We start from the raw sequence: 6224 nt of genomic DNA on the forward strand, positions 1-6224 counted from the left end.
CTTTATGTTTAATTCATCTGCGGATTATTATCTGATCAATTCTAGGGGGAATCGTTATTAAAGGAAAAGTCGCTCATATTCAGAATTCAAACTTCTGAAAGAACTTAAAATCTGAAATGATTCCATCCTGTTCAATAAATGATCAGTGTTTTTAATTCAGAGTAATTTTCATGTGAATGTGCTTTACTGGAGGCATCCATGTTTGTCAAAGAAAGTACCAAACTTAGTGATAATGATGAAAATTATTATTTTTATTTTTTTTACTGATTAACACTAAATTCATTAAATCTTTGCAAACGTATTAGTTTTAAGTATAAATAATGATCCATTGATTATTCCTTGCAGAGTGGATATTTCCTTTAATAAACAACATCATCAGTTACCATGGCGATGCAGACGACACCCTGCTGTTCATCACCAGGTGAGTATTACCCTACTCCAGCTTTGGATACATGCAGAGAAGAATTCAACGCATGGATGAACTAAATGTTCTTCAGCTGAATGAAAACCAAACTAAAAGAATCATTTTTGGAACAAAGGAAGTTCTAAAGGCATTTCTGGGGGGGGGGGTCCAAATGACCCAGACTGCTACAGAGGTCTAACATCCTGATGATCCACCTGGTACCAAACTATCACAGGAGGAAGAAGAGCAGCATAAAAAGGCAAACATGGTGGTGGGAGTGTGATGGTCTCGGGCTGTCTGTTAGAGATTTAGGGAGTCCTAGACAACGCTTTTATATTTCCTTTGTTTTTCTTTGTTCAACATCAACATTTTTCTGATAATTTGAAGCTTTTAAAGCTTAAAAAATAAAAAGAAAAGGCAGGAAACACTTTATGACAGCGGTAAAATTCGCTTAAACTTACGCCATCCTCGTCTTCAATGATGTCCTTCCCAATCGAGGCTAAGGTCGTCCATTTACAGTTGTTAGTGGCTCTGACAGCGCAGCGTTTGTGAGCTTTGAATTTACACACTGAAAAACAGAGAAACAGGACTGATAACCCTTTACTACAGCAGCTAGATGTTCCTGAGGACAGAAAAACCCAGTTTTATTTAGATCTGTTCTATTAGTGTAGTGCTGGCCTAAGGGTTAGAGCAGTGCGCCTGTGCTCTGAGAAGGTTGCAAGCACCCGGTTTGAATCCTGCAGCCTCCACTCTGAGTTCCTGAGCAAGACCCTCAACCTCTGATTGCTCCCCAGGCACAGCACAATGGCAGCCCACTGCTCCCCGGGAGGATGGGTTAAATGCAGGGAATAATTTCTCCAATGCACACAGAGCATGGTTCAGGCCAGGAGGGTCTCCCAAATATCAGGTATGGAAGAAGAAAAGCAGCTTGCTCTGTCCTGGAAATGGCGATGTTTCGCCTCCATCCTGGTAGGTAGTTCCATACAACAGAATTAAGAACTGCTTTATTTGTAGCGCTCCAGTAGGATGACCTCGGGTTACGGTAGAGCCCATCTAAAGGGGGCGGGATGTGTGAGGCATGGCTGCCTCCGAATGCGCTGCCCTTTGAAAGAAGGCTGTTCTCATAACCTACAGATAAAGTTCTTAAAAACAGCAGGACAGATTTCTACATGTTAAACCAACATATTCTCATTATCAGTGCGTATGAAATCGTACGAAAAGTTATGCACACTATTTCGTACGTTTTGGACGTTTTTCCTCAAAAAACCACATCAGTGAGCATGCACTGGCAGACAGAAAAAACAAGAAGATCCGCGGACGGACGTAAATATGGGAAAAACAGTGCAATCATCACTTCTTCATGTCTCTAACTACGTTGCTTGCTGTTTTATATCTTAGGGTTAGGGCTAATTGTCATTTATATTCTATATTCGTGAATGGTGCATCAGATGCGCATGCGCATACGACGAAAAAAACGTCCAAAACGTACGAAATTACGGTGCATAACTTTTCGTACGATTTCATACGCACTGATAATGAGAATAGGTTGGTTAAACATGTTTTCAGATATAGATCCTCCACCTCCACTTCTTCTCCCAGGATGTTAACAGGATTCCACTTGTTCCTGTTTCTTCTGAAATCTCCAATCATCTCCTTGTTTTGTTGACCTTCAGGATCAGATGATTGTTTCCACACCATGCCACAAAGTGGTTCACCAGCTCTCTGTCCTCAGCTTCTGCTCCATCTTTGATGCTCCCAATGTCTGAAGAGCCATCCCAGGATTCCTGCAGATGACAGGACTCCGTCTGGTCCTGGAAGTCAGAAGTGAACAGAGGAAAAAGGAAGGGAGAGAGTACCGTCCCCTGTGGTGCTCCTGTGCTGCTGGATCAGACAGCTGAGCCTTCAGTCTGTCTGTCAGCTAGTCTTTGATCCAGGTGGTTGTTGTTGCCTCCACCTGAGTCTGCTGGAGTTTCTCCTAAAGTCAGCCGGGCTGAATGGTGTTAAATGTTTGGTAGAAATCAAAGAACACGTCTAAACAACAGTGGGTTTGTTGAAGCAGGTAGATGACGACATCACCAGCTCCATCTCCATGGCGATAAGCAGACGGCAGGTCCTGATAGCTGCTGGTTAGCTTACTGAGGTGAACCAACAGAAGTCTCTCTAACACCTTCATGATGCGGGATGTCAGGGCAGGAGGTCTATAGTCACTGAGGACTAGTCTTAGTCTTTGGTCCTGGAACCAGGCAGGAGGTCTTCCACATCCCTGGAACTGAGACCAACCGGACATGGTGGCTTACTGTGATCCAGCTGCCTCTTTACTTGACTTCAGGAGACTGATAGTTGAAAGACGAAGGGAGAAGCACCATCTCCTGGTTTGGCTGAGAACAAACTCGTAGACGCAGTAGGGTCCATAGCAGAGCTGATTTCTCGTATCTCGACCCTAAGTTGTTCTGAATCCTCCTCAGTGTAAAGGCCGACCTGCTGTTAGCTGTTAATGTGTCAAATCTGGATGCTCTAAGTCTGTGTTTTTCAACCTGGGTCCTCAAGGCATCTTGCCCTGCACAAATAAAGCCGGGCGTACACTGAATGATTTATTGCCCTGTTTGGGCCGACTATCCAGTCATGCGAGAATGTTTCAATCGGGCCGACTTTCAGCCTGATGGTCCATGGTGTAGTGAACAGGGGGTAACGAGGGGCGATCAGCCTCTAACGACCACCTCCCCATCAGGAATCATAAGGTCGTTCATTCAGCCATCGTAAGGTGGTTGTGGGCAAATCGCTCAGTGGGCAAGCTAGGATTGTTCTTCTTCGTCATGGTTTTAGCTCTCTTCAAGTTTGATATCTGAGTTTTCATTGATCTTATTTCCGTTTTTGTGTTCTAGTTATTTTTGATTGTATTTGAGTTCTTAGATATTTCTTGTTTGCCCTCTTGAGTCAGTCTCCTTCTCCTCGCTCCCTTCTAGACTCCTCTGTCCACACCTGCTCCCAGTCTGCTGATTAGCCTGGTCTTTGTTTGTCTCTCCCATATATGCACCTCCTGCTCAGTCACTGTCACTGGTTTGTCGTCATTTCTTTGCTCCCTTCTTGCGAGTAATCTTGGTTTTCAGTTTTAGTGGATTTTGTTTTGGATTTTTGCTTCAGTTGAACTTTTGGTTAATTAAATCTTCAAGAAACCACTTCAGTTTTTGTGTATGCATTTGAGTCCTGTCAAACCTCCAACCCACTTGACAGTACAAACCAACCAAGAGTGACTGAACAGGAGGTGCATATATGGGAGAGACAAACAAAGAGCAGGCTAATCAGTAGATTGGGAGCAGGTGTGAACAGAGGAGTCTAGAAGGGAGCTAGGAGAAGGAGACTGACACAAGAGGGCAGCAGAGGGCTAACAAGAAATACCTAAGAACTCAAATACAATAAAAAATAACTAGAACATAAAAATAGAAATAAAACCAATGAAAACTCCGAGGTAAAACTTGAACAGAACCAAAACCATGACATTCTTCCTCTCAGATGTAAACCTGTAGCTGCGTGCAACGATTGAAAATATCGCACAGTGTAAGCCCGGCTTTAGATGTTTTCCAGCTTTCACAGTCCTGATATCAACTGATTGTTGATTAACAGGATTTGCTGAACTGCAACCATCTGAATCATGTGAGTTAAAGCAGAGAAAAGATCTAAAACCTACAGGCAGTGAGCCTGGAGGACCTGGGGTGAAAAACACTGGTCTAAGTGAGACACGAGAGGCATTCAGTAAATATAGCAGGATTATCTCTCACACCAAAACACAGAGACTGCACTGGCTGTTTCCTTCAGAGGAGACAAAGCACTTAGCAGACTGATGAATAATGCCTGCTCTCTGGGGAGCTTTCCTTCCAGTCACCCCACCCAGCTCATGTACAACTGTACCAAACAATCAACAGCGATGTCACTCTGCAGCCGGCACAGATACTACAGGTCTGAATCATATCCGGGAGCAACAATCAATGCTTCAATCTTGTCTACCACTAAATGCTGTTAGGGAGCATTAGCAGAGCATTAAGAGAATTCAGTGGACATGATAGCGCAGTCCCTAATGGCCCGGCATCACAAAGCAGACTGGAATAAAACACTGACTCTTGGATGAAGACTTTATGAAATATAAAAGAACACAAATCAAACCTGCTGACTGTCCAGCTCTGCAGAGAGGAAGGGAACTTCAAGCTGCGCTGATTTCTGAGATTGTGATTTTATAATATTGCTGCAACGATTATTTTGAAAATCATTTGATCTGTTGATTTTTTTTTTTTTGATTAATACTTAAGAGAATTAGGGCCACTGAAAAAAAAAGATTTTTTATTTCAGTTTATTATGGGGAAAAAAGTCAGAATTCTGACTTTAAATTCAGAATTCTTACTTTAATCTCAGATTTCTGACTTTAATCTTAGAATTCTGACTTTAATCTTAGAATTCTGACTTTAATCCAAGAATTCAGACTTTAATCTTATAATTCTGTCTTTAAATTCAGAATTCTGACTTTAATGTCAGAATTATTACTTAATGTAGATGGGCTCCATGAAGGCAGAGATGTGGGATCACTCAGCTTCACTGACAAAGATGTGAGTTGATTGAGAGGAACAGTGACACATTGGTGGAAAATGAGGGAATTAGGCGAATTTTTCCGTCCCGGAGGATCCCTGCTGATTCTATTTGATTAATGGAAGAGCAGAAGGAGATTAAAAAAAGAGAGCTAGACTCTAAAACAGACATGGCTATGGCTGGATGCTAACATGTTTGTTAGCTGTCAGAATTCTGACTGTTTTCTCATATTAAACTGAAATAATATTCAAAAATCATTTACCTTTTTTCAGTGGCCCTAATCCTCTCCTGTAAATTAGCTCTGTGTCGCTCTGTCAGCTAAAGGCATGTTTTAGAGTCTCTACACTCCGGTTAACGATGAATAGATGATTAAATTAGCTGAGGATTATTTCAATAATTGATTCATGAGTGTTGATATAAATGCAAATCTAACATGTTACAGTTATTTATAGAAACGACTGATCAAAGCAGCTGATAGAGGAGTTTGACTCCTGAAGCGTTTCATTCGAGGCTTTTTAACTAACAAACTTGATTTGTGTCTCTGGAGATAAATGATTAAACCTCCATAATTCAATCAGATCTAAGGTTTGTTCTCGATGCCTTCTGATCTGGAGAGAACATGGCTTCATAGAGGAGCGTAATGAGCCTACCTTAACAGGTAAGCATTAGCTAATTTAGCATCAGGAGTGAGTGGTTGGTTCCTGACACCAACAAGGCAAACAAACTGTCTTCTCTCTTAACCTGAATCCCTTCAACATCTCGGCTCACACCTTCAGGAGGCGTCATTCTCAGCACCCTCTGACTCTGCTGATGGTAAATGGAGATGTGCGAAAGCTAAAAGAGTCAGCTGATTCAACGCTTATGTAACACACAGTATGAGATGAGAGCGGAAGGCCTGGTTAGAGCTGCAGACCTGAATGCAGGCTTGGCTTAATGTTTCCCTCTCTGCACGTCATGCAGCAGCTCTGATGGACATCCTGCTGCACCAACAACCATGTTTAAACATTCACACCGCCATTTTTAAACCCACAGCCATCTGGAAATACAACCACAGCTAGCTTCTCATGGTAGCTACAAGAACGGGCTCACCGGGAGCATTATGGGACATTGACCTACAGAGTCTGATCACTGATGGACCCTGTAGTTCTGGTAGAAACTCCTCATTGCCTTCTGTTCAGAGGATTAAAGGAAAAGTCGCTCATGTTCAGAATTCAAACTTCTGAAAGTTCTTTAAATCTGAAATGAT

General features: G+C 42.3%; 1 pseudogene; it reads right to left on the minus strand.

Moving 5' to 3' along the window:
- Positions 1–6224, minus strand: part of LOC107105188 — a 30400-nt pseudogene that overhangs the window by 13606 nt on the left and 10570 nt on the right.

The sequence above is a fragment of the Cyprinodon variegatus genome, unplaced genomic scaffold (genome assembly GCF_000732505.1).
Source record: "Cyprinodon variegatus isolate N-32 unplaced genomic scaffold, C_variegatus-1.0 Scaffold2130, whole genome shotgun sequence".
Taxonomy (NCBI): Eukaryota; Metazoa; Chordata; class Actinopteri; order Cyprinodontiformes; family Cyprinodontidae; genus Cyprinodon; species Cyprinodon variegatus.